A 7,949-nucleotide genomic window follows, 5' to 3' on the forward strand; every position below is an offset into this window, starting at 1 on the left:
CGAGCAGAGCAAAACGCCAATCATCTCAGTCCTTGTCACTTCCTCCGTAAGTTTCAGCATCTAAAAATCAGCTTTCAATACTTTGTCCTAAGTCTTCCTGGGTATCCCTCTTCTACGAGATCCACCCCACTTTAAGCGACTGTCTTCATCCCTACGCATCACATGACCGAACCAGCGCAGCCGTCCCTTTTACACGCTGCATCTTATGCTTAACTTTTCTCTCAATACCTTTGCACTTTGTCGTATACTAACATTGTACATCCAGCAGAACATAGTAACTTCATTCCTCTCTAGTCTTCGTTTGTCCTCTGCATTCAGGACCCATACCTCACAACCATGGAGCAGTGTTATACGTACACAGGTAAGATACAATCTGTCTTTCACTCGGAAAGAGAAACCTTTTGTTGTTGACTGAGATCAAAGCTCTCTGAACTTTCTCCAACCAATTTTTATTCCAGTAATGACACTTTCAGAACATCCTCGTCTACAGCTAATTAGGTCGTCTAGGTAACAAAATTATCTACTGCCACTAGGGAACCTCCAGAGCATTAGAGAAAATCAATTTCCTGCGTGATCTCAGACTTTATGGCACCAATGCATTTTCCACATAAAAACAAAGAAAAAAACCCTACTTTCTTCGTTAACTTACCTGCCATTCCCAAACTACCTGCCTGCGATTACACCACATCTGCTGTGTGCCCATAGCTTGCCCTGGGTACACCGTCTGGAATTTCTGCCTACATTTTCCCTCATATTGAACTGGAGCATTTATCTGAAGTGGATCGGGTCCTGTCTGATTTATTGTTTACTTTAATCTTGGTTTTTGTTGAGTTAATTCTTAGACCCTTTGAGTCCAGGTTTTGCTTTCACACCTGGATTTTCTTTTCTAGTTCTGTTACAGATTTCGTTTAGAGAATGAGATCGTCAGCATACATTAGTTCCCAGGGGCAACTGGTTTTAAATTCCTCTGTTAATGCTTGGGGAACAACGATGAGCAGGAAGGGACTGAGAACCGAGCCCTGGTGTATGCCTATTTGTCGCTGTACTCATGGCTAACTTTGACCTTACTGGCAGCACTCGTGTCATCTATCCATAGCTTCCTCAAAGACCACGGTATTGCAGAGCGAGAGACTCTGTGGAAGGCTTTCCCTAGGTCGACAAATGGTTTTCTTTTAGCGAAATACTCCTCCTGCATCTATCTATCTATATCTATCTATCTATCTATCTATCTATCTATCTATCTATCTATCTATCTATCTATCTATCTATCTATCTATCTATCTATCTATCTATCTATCTATCTATCTGTCTGTCTGTCTGTCTGTCTACATATAAGGAACCTGGCATGGGTGGGACGCTGATCAATTTGGATCAATCAAAAGCTTTCGATCGGGTAGACCATCGCTACTTGGAGGCTGTCCTTAGAGCGGCTGGTTTCGGTCCCGTCTTCCGCGGTTGGATCGCTGCCTTTACGCTCGGTAGTTCGCGTAAATGGTCATCTGTCCAGACCATTTAACATCACGCGTTCGGTTCGTCAAAGATGCCCCCTCTCGTCACTTCTGTACATATTGACTCTTGAGTCACTACTGCGGAAGCTGGCGACGCTGAGGGGCATCCCGTGAGAGCAGGGATGCGGGAGGAGCGTGTCTGCATACGCGGACGATGTCACCGTGATAGTGTCGAGCCACAGGTATATCGACCTGGTCGGCGAGATATTAAAAGAATACGAAGCGGTAACAGAAGCAAAAATTAACCGGTAAAAGTCAGTGGGCTGCGGCTCGGCACCTGGAGAAGCAAGCCCATGCCGTCCAATAGCGTCTCCATTGTGGGACTCTGGACCGATGGACCGGTTAGATTTCTTGGAGTCTGGTTCAGACCTCTAAATAGAGAAGAACCGGGGCGAGATAACGAATAGGGTGGCCACTCTCACCCAGCAATGGGCCGAGAGGAATCTATCCCTAAAAGGTCGAGCGGAGGTTGCGAACGCGTACATCGCATCCTTCATCGATTACCGTCTGACCGTCATGCCTTTTCCCGACCCTACCATCACCAAACTGGAACGCATACTCTTCCGCTTTTTGTGGAAGGGAAGCGTTCCGATGGTTAGGCGATCCATTTGCTGTCAACACCTGCTAAATGGAGGGTTGGGCATGTCGTGGTTGATGATGCGCAGACATGCGCTGAGACTGCGGTATCTCCGGCGCTTCGGTGAACAGGTGTGGTCGGCGTTTGTGCGGCGCGCTTTCCCGCAGCTCGTCTCTTTGGCCAAACTGTAGTCGTGGATCAAACAGAGACCGAGGCTAGGCGAATGGCACCGCGAGTGCCACCTTATTCTTAAGCAACTTTGCCGTCCGGGACCAAACTTGTGCGACTTCAATTTCACAAAGGCGGGAGGTGCGACGAAGTACTCGGGCAGAATCTGGGCGTCAGAATCTGACCCGGCTGTTCAGGACAACTTTCGAGCCGGAACCCATGGTTAACAATAAGATATCCCTGGCCTGGCAGTGCTATCGAGAAGCATTACCCGTTCGGGATAAGCTGTACAGGCACGGTTCGAGACATACCGGACCGACTTGCCCGAGATGCGGTCAAAGCAACGAAATCGTTCTGCACGCACTCGTGCAGTGTCCAACCATTTCTGACCTGTGGGCTTGTGCCGAACGGCTACTTTCACGTTTGGGACGAGTCGCTTGTCGGCCGAGTCTATCGTGAAAATTGCTCTCTCTCTCTCTCTCTCTCTATATATATATATATATATATATATATATATATACACACATATGTACAAACACACACGCGCACACAAGTAAGTAAACACACACACACACACACACCACACACACACACACACCACACACACACACACACACACACACTCACAAGTGAGCATATAAATTCAAAACAAGGCGGAAGAAATAATACTCGAATACCTAAGATAGAGTAATATGTTTTTATTAAAGCTGCAAAATCTTCAGGAAACTGCCGCTCAGAGTTTCGCATTCCCGTTCGTCGGACAGTTGTGATGAATAATTCATGAAATACATGATGTAGTTATCACAACTGTCTGACGAACGGGAATGCGAAACTCTGAGCGACAGTTTCCTGAAGATTTTGGATTCATCACAACTGTCCGACGAACGGGAATGCGAAACTCTGAGCGACAGTTTCCTGAAGATTTTGCAGTTTCAATAAACATCCATCAAACCCCAAAATCTCAATCAATAAATAATCTAAACCTTCCTGTAACAATCTGTCGACCCATCCACCCGTCCATCCATCCATGCGCCTAAAACCCATCCATCGATCCATCTATCCATCTATCCATCCAACCATCCACACACCCCTTCATCCATCCACCCACCCATCCATCCATCTATCGATGGATTGATCCATCCATCCGCTCAAACCCCATCCATCCATCCATCCATCCATCCGACTAACCTTCCAAGTGTTCATTCAACCATTTAACCATTAATATATCCATTCACACATCTAACCATTTATTCTTCTAACCATGTGACCATCTATTTAGTCAGTCAATCATCTACATCTAACCTAACCATCTATTCATATATCTATCCATCCACCCAAAGATTTAACCCTCCGCTAATCAATTTGTCCATATACTTAACCATCTAACTATCCATCTAACCACCCACCCATCAACCCACACATCCATCCATCCATCCATCCAAGCGTTCATTCAACCATTTACCACCCTCTGGTAAGCGTTCTGAGCATGTGCGCGTGCAGTGTACGCGCACGCACCACCTATATAACCGTTTTTAATTGCATACATATATACATGCATACATACATATATATGTATATATGTATGTGTTCACACACACACACACACACACACACACACACATACACACACACACACACACACACACACACACACATATTACAGAAATTCCAACTTTGATTTTCACTTTTTATTTACAATCTTATAAGATAATATAATATAATGAAATGATAGAATATTAAATGTCCATTCTGATTGAACTAGTACTTTCATGCATTAGACTATGCAATCTTCAGGTCCATATAATAGTGGTGACAGCTAAATAGACAATCATACTAATACTTAGAGATACCATTTCTACTGCTACAACCACTACCACTAACAACAGCAACCATACTAAAGGTGCTCATTATGAAGATAGCAGGAAAATTCTAGCGAAGTCAAGAGGAATGTCAATAAAATTAATCTTATTTTGAGTTTAAAGTTCTATTACCACAGCTACGCCTAACAACCCCTCCCACCAACAACAATAATCAAGGTGATGATGATGGTGATGATAATAATTGAAATGTAAAAATCCCTGGGAAATATTGTAAACAACATTCCTAAAAATATACAAAAAATTACTGCTTTGGCCATGGTCAAAATACAGGTCTCTCGACATGTTCAACAAACCGTGACGCCTAAACCAAGCACCAATCAGCTTTAGTAATTTAGTAAAGCCACACACTGATTGGTCAGAATACAGTTTGCAAAAATTGACATTCTGGAGCCTATACAAATGTATTTAAGGCATACAGTTTAGCCATCTCACTACAGTTGTAGATTGTAAAATATAACTGTCACCACTACTATATGAACCCAGTTTCCGTTTTCGTTTTCCGTTGTTTACTGTCTGCGTTTTCTATTTACTGCCTTCTCAGTTTTTTTTCGCTTTTCTTCTATTCTTCAATTTCTTTAGTTCGTTATGGTATGTGGTTTGCGCCTGAAGAATATGTTTGAGTTTTCTCAACATATGAAACTATTAGTAACGCTTCAATACATGTATTGTGGCCTTTAAATAAATAATATTCATCTCTCACCAGATGGAGTACATTTTTTGTTGAATTTTTTTTCACGGATCAGTACATTATATATTGTTTTTGCTGTCCTGTTCTTGTCACCATTTTTACCCCTCCGCAAAAAATCCCAAATTTTATTTAATTTGCTTTGCGGGAAGGATTGTTTCAATGAACTCGTGTCTTGTCCTTAACTTCGAAACACAGAATAAGTCGAAGCAGGGGCAGCTGAAGAAGGGTAATATTCCTTGTGTTGTATGTCTTGTACTCTGTTTTCTCGTTGTTTGAAAAAGTCCATTTCCATGTTTTTGTTTTTATGTTTTCGTTTCTCATTGTGTTCTACGTTTTCTTTTGGTGTCCTGTACCCATATATGCATGTATATATACATATAGATGCAGGTATGTACATATATGTATGTATGTATGCATATGTTTTATTTATTATCTTGTTATTATATATATGCATATACACATATATAATTGGCGTTTTCTCCGAAGAATATGGTGGACGATAATTGTAATGAAAGGAACTAATGATTGGTTTGATTGAAGAGAATGTTGGCATATTCAGGGTGATAGCGGCAATGAGTTGTTGCATTATCCGTGCGCATGCGCGATTGGGTAGGTAAAGGGATTTTCCAGAATGTACGATACGCGGTGTGTACGTATGTGCACGTGTCCCTGTGAATAAGTGTTTAGACAAACCAGTGTTTGGGAAAACAATGTGATGTTGTCAAGTAGAGAGATTAAAAGCTGGTTAATGGGCCGAAGATGAACGTTAGGTAGAGGTGGCTTAGGACGACACCAACATGTCGTCTCTAAGTCATTTAGCGGACGTGCAAGTATATGGTGGATTACTGAATGGTAATAGAGGTAGAAGCAAATAGACGCGGCAGGTTGTGAATTCTTAAAAGCAACCGCGAATAACTATAAGGATTCTTCATGAAATTAACTGCTTGTTAATTAATGAATGAAGGCAGGTGTGTGGGTGTGGCGGGTGTGTGGGTATCGGTGTGTAATGGGTGTTTGAGTAAATGTTTGGTTGTTGATAATTGTGTAAATGATACGATGTAGTATCATAGTTAATATTTGATTTAGGGGTGTATTCACACACACACACACACACACACACACACACACACACTCACACACACACTCACACACATACACACCCACACACACACACACGCACACACACACTCCCACATACACACTCACACACACAGACACACAGACACACAGACACACAGACACAGACACACAGTCACACACACACAGACACACACACACTCACACACACAGACACACAGACACACACACTCACACACACACACACACACACACACACACACACACACACACACACAAACATACATTCACGTATCTGTCGAGTTTGATCATGTGTGTGTGTACATACATAGAATACATACATATGTGAATATATGAGCGTATTTGATGGTTGTGCGTCTACCCCGATCTCAAATCGAACTTTAATATTACATTGTATCATCCACGCAATTAATCAACAGCTACGTATTCACCCCCCACACACAGAGGTTCTCATTCACTAATTAACAAGTAGTTAACAAGAATCCCTAGAGTTGTTCTCATTTATTTTTAAGGAGTGGCTGTGTGGTAAGTAGCTTGCTAACCAACCACATGGTTCCGGGTTCAGTCCCACTGCGTGGCATCTTGGGCAAGTGTCTTCTGCTATAGCCCCGGGCCGACCAATGCCTTGTGAGTGGATTTGGTAGACGGAAACTGAAAGAAGCCTGTCGTATATATTTATATATATATGTATATGTATGTATGTGTATGTGTTTGTGTGTCTGTGTTTGTACCCCTAGCATTGCTTGACAACCGATGCTGGTGTGTTTACGTCCCCGTCACTTAGCGGTTCGGCAAAAAGAGACCGATAGAATAAGTACTGGGCTTACAAAAGAATAAGTCCCGGGGTCGATTTGCTCGACTAAAGGCGGTGCTCCAGCATGGCCGCAGTCAAATGACTGAAACATGTAAAAGAGTAAAGAGTAAAAGAGTATACACGTCTTCCACTATCAGCCGTATGTCCACCTTGCTTTGTGCTAATTCAATTACGTTTGGCTTGTTAAAACCATGACCTACCAATCCGTAGCATTCAACTATGGTCCATTAACCAACCACAATCCTTTACCTCCTTACTTGACAACGCATTATTGTTTACCAAAATACTTGCTTACCCAAATATCTATGCACCGAAAACAGCTCTATGTCACCACCTCCCTTACGGTCACACGCCTACACTACAAAACTGATGTGGTAAAATCATACAGCCACACACACATACCAGGTGGCATCAGAAAGTTCCCGTACTAGTTCTATAGCGCGCCAACAGATGGCAGCACATTTGCATGCGCACCAAGTGCTGCCAGTGATCTTCATGAGGCAGTGTGCTGAGTGACATCGCTGTGCTTACTACGCAAGTTATGAGATTTGTTGTGTTTTTGTGATCACGTGTATGCTGTAGTCTGCGATTTTGTCATGGACCAGGAAGTTGAAACAAAAATCCAACGTAAAATTTTGTGTTAAACTTAGGATGTCTGCTACAGAGACATTGGTGCATGCTTCGGCAAGCTTACGGCGACGTGGAAATGGGTCGTATGCAATGTTTCGAGTGGCACAACTGGAATATCTTTTAACTATATACAAAATAGTCAGCCGGCCTGGAGTATCGCAATTTGAAACCGCCAGTCAGCGGATAATATCGATCTTTCCAATTCTCGAAATAACCAGTATTAAGTTCTCTCATTTTATAGCAGTTTGCATACAGAGTACTGACACCCTTATACATGCATAGATAGATAAATGGATAGATAGATAGATAGATAGATAGATAGATAGATAGATAGATAGATACATACATACATACATACATACATACATACATACATACATACGTAAGACATGCATAGATGCATACCTACATAAAGATGTCAGTTCTTAAGACAAATTTGACGATGACGTAATTCCTGCAAAAATTGAATGTATAAATAAAATAAGAAAGAGGGAAAGAATGAAAGAACGATGTTTAAAGCGTTTGTCCATTGGGGATCAAAGAAGACAAAGGCTTCGACTACAGGTACTTCAATAGGGAATCCATC

At 42.2% G+C, this 7,949-nt stretch overlaps 1 long non-coding RNA gene across 1 annotated transcript in view; it reads right to left on the reverse strand.

Annotated features, from left to right (window-relative positions):
* Window positions 1–1,478: 1,478 nt before the first annotated feature.
* The window catches only part of LOC118763698, a 23,771-nt gene continuing 17,300 nt past the window's right edge, over window positions 1,479–7,949 (reverse strand). Inside the window, exon 3 of the long non-coding RNA XR_004999455.1 lies at window positions 1,479–1,595. This is a non-coding gene — a long non-coding RNA (uncharacterized LOC118763698). The remainder of the gene's footprint in view (window positions 1,596–7,949) is intronic.

The sequence above is a fragment of the Octopus sinensis genome, linkage group LG6 (genome assembly GCF_006345805.1).
Source record: "Octopus sinensis linkage group LG6, ASM634580v1, whole genome shotgun sequence".
Classification (NCBI taxonomy): domain Eukaryota; kingdom Metazoa; phylum Mollusca; class Cephalopoda; order Octopoda; family Octopodidae; genus Octopus; species Octopus sinensis.